Source organism: Phocoena phocoena, chromosome 3 (genome assembly GCF_963924675.1).
Source record: "Phocoena phocoena chromosome 3, mPhoPho1.1, whole genome shotgun sequence".
NCBI lineage: Eukaryota > Metazoa > Chordata > Mammalia > Artiodactyla > Phocoenidae > Phocoena > Phocoena phocoena.
In genome coordinates, this window is record NC_089221.1 from 161,342,872 (window position 1) to 161,355,669 (window position 12,798).

Genomic DNA, 12,798 nt, shown 5'->3' on the forward strand with positions numbered 1-12,798 from the left:
GCGGCTGTGGCCTCAGTTCCTTCTGCCGGCAGGAGACTTGGCAGGACTCCGCGCGGTCATTGCTGCCATGTGGGTCCCCAGTTCTGGGGGGAGACAGCTTCTGTGGAGTTCCCAGTAGCCTCCAGGTCAGGCATGCTCTGGCTTCCGTGTCACAGATGGGAAAACCCAGGCCCAAGGGCGACAGTGCCTCTCAGGTGATGACCCCTGGCCAGTGGAGATCGCTGCTGACCATGGCCCTCCAGCGGCCGTGAGGGCCCCGTTCTATAGACGGGAAAGGCAGCTGCCAGACCCCGGCCACACAAACCATTTAGTGGCCTAGCAGAGATCTGAACCCCAGTCTCTGTGCTCCAAAGCCATTAAATAAAAGTTGCCCTCTATTCCTAGGGATAATTGGCACTCATGGCAGGAAAGTCTCACTCTACAGCAAGGTCTTAAAAGGTAATCTGAGGGAATTCTCTGGTGGTCCGGTGGTTAGGACTCAGTGCTCTCACCGATGTGGCCTGGGTTCAATCGCTCGTCAGGAAACTAAGATCCCACAAGCCACTTGGCTTGGCCAAAAAAAAAAAAAAAAAAGCAATCTGAAACTTAAAAGCTATAAAACATCAATCTCCTGATGAAGCCCCTCCCTGATCTCTCTATTTTGCATGTACAGAAACACCTAGATAAGTGTTTTCAATAAGATACCATCTGCACTGGGTTGAATGGTGACCTTAAAAAACTTATGACCAAGTCCTAACCCCTCAATACCTACCCCCCTTTTCCCGCGAGGAGAGACTTCTTAGTGCAGGGTCTCAAGATAGGTTACTGTTTATACATGAGGTCATATCACCCTGATTTTTCATCTTGGCCAAACTGTTGAGTACATACAGGTGCTGCCTCCTTGTTCTCATTTCATTTCTTTCCAGGGAGATTTTCTTGTATTTATTTTTAATTAGCTGGTTCACTTTTTTTTTTATTAGACATTTGTCTTTTTCTCATTCATATATCATAATTCCTTTTTTTTTAATAGGGACAACAAACTTGTTAAAAATTTTAATTGTAAACAAAAACACGTAACACAGGGACTTCCCTGGTGGTCCAGTGGTAAAGAATCTGCCTTACAATGCAGGGGATGCAGGTTCAATCCCTTTTCAAGGAACTAAGATCCCACATGCCGTGGGGCAACTAAGCCTGTGCGCCACAACTACTGAGCTCACACGCCTCAACTAGAAAGCCTGGTACCACAAACTACAGAACCCATGCGCTCTGGAGCCCGCACACCGCAACTAGAGAAGAGAAAACCTGCTGCCACAACTGGAGAGAAGCCCGTGCGCCGCAACAAGAGGTCCCGCGTGCCACAACTAAGACCTGACGCGGCCAAAAATAAATTAAATAAATAAATAATAAATCTTTTTTTTTTAATCCTCAAGAAAATAAAAAAAACACAGGCATAACATAAAATTTACCATCTTAACAGTTAATAAACTTTTGCATTGTACATTTTTTTCCAAATTTACCTTTCAGTTTTGTTTGAGTAGTCTTGCTGTAAACATTTTGTTTTTATGATTTTCAAACCACATTCTTTAAATGTCTCTCTTTTGTGCTTTTAGAGGCCCTTCCACAGTTGGCACAAATTCTGCCAGGGTTTTTTATTTCTGTTTATTTTTACCCACCTAGGACTTATTTTGGGATGAAGAGAGAGGTAAGGATTGCCCCAACCTGGGCAATTCGATTGTTCAATGCTATGTACAGATTTTGAAACACTCCTTCCTCCCTGAAAAAGATCCCATGCGTGTCGTTGTTTGTTTCTAAATCTGTTCTAATCCATCGCCAACTTTTCTGGCCATCTCCTTGTTTTCGTTGGTATAGCTTTGTGTGCCTTAATAGCTCACCAGGCAGGTTCTTTCTCCTTAATTTTACTTTTTTCCTTCACAAAAAATTGTTTTTACATTCTGATTCTTCTCAGAGTTCTAGAATCTCCACGGAGGGGGCCCAAACACATGCATAAGAAGCGCTGTCAACTTCTGCTTCTGACCAGATATTGGGCTAGAGTCCCAATAAAAACAACTAAAATTGCTGGGTAAAAATAAGTCTTGATTAACATAATGTAAGAGTTAAGTCTTGATTAACATAATGTAAGAGTTAAGTCTTAATTTTTGCTTGCTCAGTGAGCAACCAGAAAATAAGTAAGAGTCAGAGGCCAGACCAGTGCAGACAGAAACCCCAGGAGGGAAGCGGCTTTTGTGTTAGACAAGGCAGGTTGGGTCTTCCGTTTTCATGGACCTTCAAGATGGTGTGTCTGATAAGTGAAGACCTCAAAGCATGAAGTAGAAATCAAAATAAGATCTTCCCAAGAATGGAAAGCAAACTTGGGCAGATGACATCGTTTAAAGTAGTCTAGGATGAGTGGGTGTGGAGAAAAGGGAACCCTCTTGCACTGTTGGTGGGAATGTAAATTGATACAGCCACTGTGGAGAACAGTATGGAGGTTCCTTAAAAAACTAAAAATAGAACTACCATACGACCCAGCAAATCCACTACTGGGCATATACCCTGAGGAAACCATAATTCAAAAAGAGACATGAAATGCTCGTGAAACTGCAGAACACTGTCAGGTGAAATGTGTAATGATTATGGCCAATGCTTCTTTTTAAAACATTTTATTTATTTATTTGGCTGCGCCAGACCTTAGTCGCGGCACGCAGGATCTTTAGTTGCGGCATGTGGGACCTAGTTCCCTGACTAGGGATTGAACCTGGGCCCCCTGCATTGGAGCATGGAGTCTTAGCCACTGGACCACCAGGGAAGTCCCTAGGCCAGTGCTTCTTAAACTGAGAGCCACACAACACATTCTTCAGCATTTTTGAGTTCTGTAGGAGAATTTTTAATTAGATGCTAACTTAAAAGTTAATACAAGCATATTTCAAATTATCTGATACACTTATTGTCAGTTGAGACAGGCTGAGAAACTGCACTGACAAACAGATCAGAGGAGGGCTCCGTATTTATGATTGCATTTGTGCTGAGGGATCTACCAAAGAGTTTAGTTTTAAATGTGTCGGTAAGAATGTCCAGCCCTACTACACGTCCTGATGTCAAGAAGGTAACACTTATCCCACAACTACTATTACACAACTCTTATTAGTTTCAAATACAGGAAAAAAATTTCACTCTTCTTTTTTACAGTGATAATTTGCAACTGAGAACCATTTTCATAGAATAAAATGTTGATTTCTTATTTAGTGACTACGATACTATCATTTGACAATGGTACATAAAAGACCCGTACTCAGAAAACTATAAGATACTGATGAAAGAAATCACAGATGACACAAACAGATGGAGAGATATACCACGTTCTTGGATTGGAAGAATCAATATTGTGAAAATGACTATACTACCCAAAGCAATCTACAGATTCAATGCAATCCCTATCAGATTACCAATGGCATTTTTTTTACAGAACTAGAACAAAAGATCTTAAAATTTGTATGGAGACACTAAGGACCCCGAGTAGCCAAAGCAGTCTTGAGGGGAAAAAACGGAGCTGGAGGAATCAGACTCTCTGACTTCAGACTACTACAAAGTTACAGTCATCAAGACAATATGGTACTGGCACAAAAACAGAAATATAGATCAATGGAACAGGATAGAAAGCCCAGAGATAAACCCATGCACCTATAGTCAACTAATCTATGACAAAGGAGGCAAGGATATACAATGGAGAAAAGACAGTCTCTTCGATAAGTAGTGCTGGGAAAACTGGACTTCTACATGTAAAAGAATGAAATTAGAACACTCCCTAACACCATACAAAAATAAACTCAAAATGGATTAAAGACCTAAGTGTAAGACCAGACACTATAAAACTCTTAGAGGAAAACATAGGAAAAACACTGACATAAATCACAGCAAGATCCTTTTTCACCCACCTCCTGGAGTAATGGAAACAAAACCAAAAATAAACAAATGGGACCTAATGAAACTAAAAATGTTTGCACAGCAAAGGAGACTATAAACAAAATGGAAGGACAACCCTCAGAATGGGAGAAAATATTTGCAAATGAATCAATGGACAAAGGATTAATCTCCAAAATATATAAACAGCTCATGCAGCTCAATATTAAAAAAACAAAAAGCCCAATCAAAAAATGGGCAGAAGAACTAAATAGACATTTCTCCAAAGAAGACATACAGATGGCCAAGAGGCACATGAAAAGCTGCTCAACATCACTAATTATTTAGAGAAATGAAATCAAAGCTAAATGAGGTATCACCTCACACAGGTTAGAATGGGCATCATCAGAAAATCTACAAACAACAAATGCTGGAGAGGGTGTGGAGAAAAGGGAACCCTCTTGCACTGTTGGTGGGAATGTAAATTGATACAGCCACTATGGAGAAGAGTATGGAGCTTCCTTAAGACACTAAAAATAGAGCTACCATGTGACCCAGCAGTACCACTCCTGGTCATATACCCAGAGAAAACCATAATTCAGAAAGATACATGCACCCCGATGTTCACTGCAGCACTGTTTACAATAGCCAGGACATGGAAGCAACCTAAATGCCCATCGACAGCTGAATGGATAAACAAGATGTGGGACATATATACAATGGAATATTACTCAGCTGTAAAAAGGAATGAAATTGGGTCATTTGTAGAGACGTGGGTGGACATAGAGACTGTCATACACAGTGAAGTAAGTCAGAAAGGGGAAAACAAATATCGTATATTAACGCATATATGTGGAATCTAGAAAACGGTACAGATGAACAACTTTGCAAGGCAGAAATAGAGACACAGATGTAGAGAACAAACATATGGACACCAAGGGGGGGAAATGGGAGGGGGTGGTGGTGGGATGAACTGGGAGATTGTGATTGACATACATACATTAATATGTATAAAATAGATAACTAATAAGAACCTGCTGTATAAAAAACAAATAAAATATTTAAAAGGGAGACATGTACCACAATGTTCACTGCAGCACTATTTACAATAGCCAGGACATGGAAGCAACCTAAGTGTCCATCGACAGATGAATGGATGAAGGAGATGTGGTACATATATACAATGGAATATTACTCAGCCATAAAAAGAAACAAAATTGAGTTATTGGTAGTGAGGTGGATGGACCTAGAGTCTGTCATACAGAGTGAAGTAAGTCAGAGAAAAATAAATACCATATGCTAACATATATGTGGAATCTAAAAGAAAAGTGTGGGGGTGGTTCTGAAGAACCTAGGGGCAGGACAGGAATAAAGACACAGACGTAGAAAATGGACTTGAGGACACAGGGAGGGGGAAGGGTAAGCTGAGACGAAGTGAGAGAGTGGCATGGACATATATACACTACCAAACGTAAAATAGCTAGCTAGTGGGAAGCAGCCGCATAGCACAGGGAGATCAGCTCGGTGCTTTGTGACCACCTAGAGGGGTGGGATAGGGAGGGTGGGAGGGAGACACAAGAGAGAGGGGATATGGGGATATATGTATAAATATAGCTGATTCACTTTGTTATACAGCAGAAACTAGCACCACATTGTAAAGCAATTATACTCCGGTAAAGATGCTTAAAAAAAAAAAGTCTTTCTTAAGATTTATAGATTTTAAATAAATACTTATTGAACACATTAAAAAAAAAGTCCAGGATGGTGGTGACCCTGGGGGTCTACTGGCAGAAACTTCAACCCCAGTCTTAAAGAATCACCCCAGTCACATCCCAGGAAATTAGAGCCAAAATCAAAACTCACACCCTATCAATGCCAGCAGCAAAGACCTGGTATCTTTAATCCTGGTGTCCTTGCTGTGTTTAATCTTAAAAAGTGAACAAAGAGCAAGAGAGAGTAGTATCTGTAGAAGAACCAAATAGAACTAAGAGAAATTAAAAAGCAAATAATCAGGTCAACGGTGGATTTGAGATAGCTGAAGAGAAAATTGGTGAACTAGAAGATGGAACTGCATGAATTTCCCAAACATGGGAAGAGAAAAAGATTAAGAGACAGAGGAGAGAAAGCAGAGGCAAACTCTGAAGGGGATAATGGCGGAGAATTGTCTAGAACTGATGAAAAGTCATCAATTCACCCGTATTCAGAAAGCCAACAAAATCCCAAGCAGGATATATAAAAAGACAATTGACAGTGCAGGAAACCAAAGTCAACAAGAAAACAGACCAAGAACCGGCTCCTCAGCCCCACAACGTGAAACTCAGGACACAGTGGGGCACCATCTAAATTGCTAATAGAAAATAGCAAGAAGTTCTCACGCAACAGAAACATCTTTGGGTGAGAGAAATGAATACCCTCATTGAAAGAAATTCAGAGGGAATATTTTTTCAGGCAGAAAGAAAATGATCCAGGTGGAAATGCTGACTTGCAGAAGGAAACAGCAAAAAAGCAGGAAAAACATTGGTGCAGCTAAAGAAACATCACCATCGTGAACAAGAATTAGAATGTCCAATATGTAGGATTAAAAACTAAATGAAATTTAGGCCAAAATGGCCACTAATAAGAGCCGATTGGAGTAAGGTTTTAAAATCTTTGTATTGTTTGAGGGGAGAGTAACATACTGCGTAGCGGAGCAGAGTAGCAGTATCAACAGTTACAGTAAATACTAGGAGAATAGAACTAGTCTGTAACTTCCAAATTAGTAGAGGGGGAAAAATTAGAATGAAGAAGAAATAATCCAAAACAAGCCTTCCATAGGGAAGGAGGTACAAATAGCACAAAATAAGATAATGGAAATGCATAAACATTTTCCAGTAATTAAAATAAATGCAAATGGACAAAAACCTCCAGTTAAAAGACAAGATTTTTTAGACTGTATTTTTTTTTAATTCGTTTTATGCTATTTACAAGAAACATCTCAACATGAAGGTGCTGACTATTTACAATAGCCAGGACATGGAAGCAACCTAAATGTCCATCAACAGGTGAATGGATAAAGAAGATGTGGCACATATGTACAGCGGAATATTACTCAGCCATAAAAAGGAACAAAGTTGAGTTATTTGTAGTGAGATGGATGGACCTAGAAGAGAGTGAAGTAAGTCAGAAAGAGAAAAACAAATACCGTATGCTAACGCATATATATGGGATTTTAAAAAGCGGTACTGATGAACCTACTGGCAGGGCAGGAATAAAGACGCAGACGTAAAGAATGGACTTGAGGGCACGGGGGGGAGGGGGAAGCTGGGATGAAGTGAGCGAGTAGCATGGACATATATACACTACCGAATGTAAAATGGATGGCTAGTGGGAAGCTGCTGCATAGCACAGGGAGATCAGCTTGGTGCTTTGTACGACCTAGAGGGATGGGATGGGGGGGGCGGGAGGCTCAAGAGGGAGGGGATATGGGGATATATGTATACGTATAGCTGATTCACTTTGTTGTACAGTAGAAACTAACACAACATTGTAAAGCATTTATACTCCAATAAAGATGTGAAAAATAAATAAATAAATAAACATGAAGGTGCTGAAACTTTGAAACTAAAGGATGGAAAAAAATAAACCTGGCAAATACTAAAGAAAAAATTAAAGCTGATGTACCCATACTAATAAACTTATATGTTTGGTACAGTACTAGAAATAAGGACTATCAAATCAAAACTTTTAATTCACCAAGAAGATGTAACAGTTCCAAACTTGTATGCACCTGATAACAGGGCCTCAAAATAAAGTGAAGAACCACTGGAGGGAATAAGTTTATCTTTAAAAAAAAAATCTATTAATAGGTTTTCTAACATTGATCTATCCTTACATTCCTAGAAAGAACTCCACTCTGATTTTTATTTTAATAAGATGTGTATGTGTTGTGGGGAGAGGGGGGGTCTGGACTTTTGCACTCAACACTTGGTGGACCTTTCCCTGCCCTTCAGATTTCTGCTGGTGCTGTGTTTCTCATCACCCTCATTTAGCAGCCCAGCATGATGGAACTTCCACCATCTAGAACATGAGGTGGCAAGACGGGAAAGGGACATGGCAAATCAGGCACCAGCTCCTAAGGGTTTCCACCATGCCACTTCCACTCTCCTTTCATTGGCCAAAGCAAGTGACATGACTGCCTAATTCAGAAGCTGAAAGGTATACTCCTCCCTTGTACGTGGAAGGAGGAGAATCAGAAATAGTGGTGAAAATCAATGGATAACCACTGACACGTCCCCCCAGAGAGATAGTTTTGTCCTGGCAGGAGGTTGGCAAGCTCATTCTGTAAAAAAAAAAAAACACAGATGATTTTTTTTTTGGTGTTGTGGGCCATAGAGTCTGTCCAGACCTCAACTCTGCTGAACAAATGGAAAGAAATGGCTGAATTCCAATAACACCTTATTTACGGGAAGAACCCAGTGGGCTGGATTTGGCTTATGGGCTGTGGTTTGCCAACTCCTGGTCTAGGGCATTAACTCTGACTCTTTCCCATCTGCCTCCTAGAACAATTTGGGGCCTGGAGTTCCCCTCCCGCTCTTTCTCTTCTCTCTTTCTCTTTCCTCTCTGTGCCTCTCTTCTTCCTCTCGCCCAGTCCCTCCTGACAGCTGTCTGGCCCAGCCTCTGCGGAGCATGCGCTAAAAATATCCCGTCAGTAGCCGAAGCACCTGGGGACCCTGGAGCATGCGGCGGGAGCCAGATGTGCGATCTTGACCTGGGCACCCACTCTCTGCGCTGCCTGCTCGTCGGCAGCCCCCCCCCGATACTCACCCAGAGCCCGATCCGCAACCGCCCCCTGATTTCTCTGTGTTGCTTCAACATCCACATCCTGCCTCCCCAGGCCTTTGCACCCGCGGTGATCCACTCCCTGGAATGCCACCATCCAGCCATTCATCAGTCAGCACATACTGGATGCTGCCCTCGCGGGGCAAACAGTGTCAAGTAGGGGAGTCAGACACATAGGTGGGGACAACAACCCACAATGAAGGGTGTGGTGGGTGGCACGGGGCGCCAGAGGAGCCCCCCAGGCCTGGGGGTCGGGTAAAGCTTCCTGAGGATACAAAGGATTAAGCCAATGTTAGGGAATGACAGAGAGCATGGCTGGCGGAGGGACCCGCAGAGGCAGAGGCTTGGTCTTTTAGAGGAACCGAGAGGAGACAGAAAATTGAAGCTCCCGGAACACTGGCAGGCCGGGGGCGGTGCCGGCCCTACAGCTGCGTGGACACCCCACCGAGCAGTTGGGACTTCCCCTTCAAAGGACTGGGAGTCAGGGAGAGAGGGGTCCAAGCTGGGGAGCTGTGAGCATGCCAGGGTTGGCATTTGGAGTTGATAGAGGTTCCCAAGGGGACAGAGATGGGGCTGGGGGGACCGGGTCCCTCGTGGGGCGTGGCCAGGGCACTTTTCTGGAAAGATGTGGACTCTTTGAAGGCCACGACGGAGGAGGAGGAAGGGGTAGCCTTTCTCTGAAAGAGCAACGCAAAACCTCTATATCTTCCAAACCCCACCTGCTAGGGGCCCTTCTCCAGGAAGCCCTCCCTGTTCTTCTTCTGGTCCCCACCTCCAGCCCAGGCCCTTCTCTGGCTCTTCCTGACCCACTCCCTTTAAAATGCCACCCTATCCACCCTCTTGTGCTACCTTCTGGTCTGTAAGCTGGGTTGCTGCTGGGACAGGACAAGGTCGGCACCCGCCTACACAGTATGTGCTGTTCCCCTCCCTGGCACATTGTAGGTGCTCAGGAAATGTTGGTTGTGTCCCAGCTTGGCATCACTGGGAATGTGACCTTGGAAACGTTACTTAACCTCTCTGGACCCCACCGACCCCCCACCCCACACACAATCTCAGAAAATTGGCCTGAACCTCCAGGGGCTGTACTGGAGGTGACTGGACCCCTGAGTTTCCTTCCCCAACCCCAGACAGGCCTGTTCTGCATCCTGTCTTCCCCATCCTCACAGCGTCTTTTGGGATCCAAGGTCAGGACAGGTGAGAGCTTAGGCATCAGTGCACCTGGATCAAGCCCTGCCTCTGCCATGTCTTCACTCTCTGACTTCAGAGAGTAGTCTCTTGTCCACCAGCCTTGGTCCCTTCACCTGTAAAACAAGAATCAAAGCCCCCTTCCCAACCTTGCCCCTGGCCCAGGCTTGAGAGAGGCTTGTATGGGGGTATGAATGCAGTTCAGCCCCCACCTGGCTGGTGTGGGTGGTGCCGGGCCCCCATGGATCTCCCAGCTTCTGGCACGGAGGGCGCCAAGCCTAACACAATGCCCCAGCCCTGGGCGTTATCACTGGGCTGAAAGGAAGCCAGACCAGAGCTTCCATGCAGGAACTGAGAGCTAAGTTACCAGTCAGATGGGGAATTGGGAAGAGAGCACTCCAGCTGGAGGGAACAGCTGGAGGGAGCAGCAGGTGCAAAGGCCCTGAAGTGGGACTGATGGTGGTGGGACTGCCGCAAGGGACGCGTGGCCAGACTGGGCTGGCCTGGAGGGCTTGGTGGGGGGGCGGGGGTCTTTACTGAGGGTGCTGGGCACTCAGGAAGGGTTTGGAGCTGGAGAGGCAGGTGATCAGTTTCTGTTTGAAAACCCCTCTGTGGGTACAAGTTAACATCCTGAAGCCACTATACCTGTGCCCCTGAATGAGTAATTAAGCGAACGGAGAGCGGTTGGTGGGAGCCAGGTTTCTCACCACTGGAGTGGGAGGTTACAGACAGGCAAGGGAGGAGGCTAGGAGGATCCATTTGGTAATGGATCAGGTGTAGACATATCTGTATGAACTCATGTTTAACTTAATATAGATACAGTTACATATGGAAATATTTACAGATCTGTGTATATACACAGGTTAGTATACAAACATATATGTCCTTGCTCTGTCAGCCGCCTAGAAGCAACTACACCCCAGTAGTGATGAGCAAACCTACTACCCAGATCTTGGTTTCTAACAGTATTCTCCAATGAAAGGCACCAGGGCTGCTCCTTGGAGAAAAGCTGATTCTAGGACTGGGGCAGGAAATATACCAGATGAGCTTGGAGCATTTTGTAGTGACAACATGAGGGAAGTGCTAAAAAAAACAAACCAAGGATGCGATGGATGGGGGCATGTCAAAGGGACATGAGAGCCAACTGAATGAGCTTCCGGGGGCCAAAGCTGGAACAATTTGAGTAGGAAAATCAATAAAGTAGTATTGGATTATAACCCAAAATGTAGAATAAATATCCATGAGTCCGTACTGATATGAATGATTGAATAGATAAATAAATGGGGAGAAGAGACATATTTCCCATCAGAGGAATTCCAAATAATTTTTGCCCTCGAGGTGGGGGAGAGTGAATACTTATCCCTTAGGTGTGGGCTGTAAATAGTGACTTCCTTCCAAAGGGTACAGCAGGGAAAGGGGGAAGAGACTACCTTGACAGTGGAGACACCTGACAGATGCTACCTCAGCCAGGTGATCTCAACATCAGAGTGAAAATTCACGTTGATGGCATGTGCCCCGGAAGTTTCACCTCTGTGATCCTCTCCAAACCCATCCCCCCAGTCTAACCCAGAGAAAAACATCAGACAGATACCAATTGTGGCAAGCATATTATGGCATATAAATGTATCAAATCCACATGTTGTACACATGAAGTTTATACAGTGTTATATGCCAAATATAGTTCAACTTAAAAAAATTTTTTTAAATCCTGATTGAGGGGCATCCTACAAAACACCTGACTAGTTCTCAAAACTGTCAAGGTCATCAATACCAAGAAATTCTGAGAAACTACTTAGCCCAGAGGAGCCTGAGAGATATGATGATATGATGGACATTAGGGGAAACTGAGGAAATCTGAATAATGTATGTATTTTAGTTAATAATAATGTCTCAATATCGGTTCATTAATTGTGAAAAATGTACCATATTAATGTAAGATGTTAACAACAGGGGAAATTGGGTGTAGGACACACAGGAACTCTCTGTATTAGCTTCACAATAATTCTGTAAATCAAAAACTGCTCTAAAATTTAAAGTTTATTAAGAAAAAAACCCTATAGTTGCCATGGGGAACAGGGATTGTCGGGGGAAGAGGTGGAGGCAACAAGAGGCCCAAATAGAAGCCCAGGCAGCAACCAGGCTGGAGATGACTGGGCCCAGGCCACTGCAGGGTACAGGAAAGTTAGCAAATTGGGGGTGTTTCAGAGACACAGGGCCAGCAGGACCAGTGTGGATGATGAAGGGAAGAGAAGGCTCTCAGGATCTCCCAGGCCTCTGGCCAGCCTCCTGAGCGGCCTTTCTAAGCTGGGGAGGCTGGTGGAGGAGCAGGCCTGTGGGCAGGCAGATCAACCAGGAGTGGAGGTTTGAATGGAGGACCGGCAGTTGCTGTGTAAATCTCATTTTATGAGGACTCACTTGAGGGCGACCGGACCCTTTCAGACTTGTGACATGACAACATTCTTAAGGATGGTTCTCCCCACCTCTGGGACCAGATCCTGAGGCTGCCCTTATAAGGCTGTGGACTTGCTCTGTGGCCTGCAGGAGCCTTCTCTGAGCCTCAGTTTCCCCATCTGTAAAATGAGGATCAATAATGTCCCGCTCACAGGCTTGTAGAGGGAATCAAATGAGTCCTTCTCAATGCTTGGCACACATTGGGAGCTCAATAAACTATAGTCACCCTTCCCACCCAATCTCAGGTGAAAGGAGCGGGACCTGTCGCTTTAAATTATGGAGATTCAAAAAAAAAGGAGCCGCTTCTCCGACTCAGCCAATCAGCGCGCTGGGCTGGCGGAGCTGGCCTCCTAAATGGTCCAATGGCTGGCCGCGCGCTCTCAGAGCCCGCCCCTGCCTCCAGGCCGCCGCGGAGGTGGGGACTCTCCCGGCCACGCCCCAAAGGCGGAGCCAGCTGGCGACCGCGCC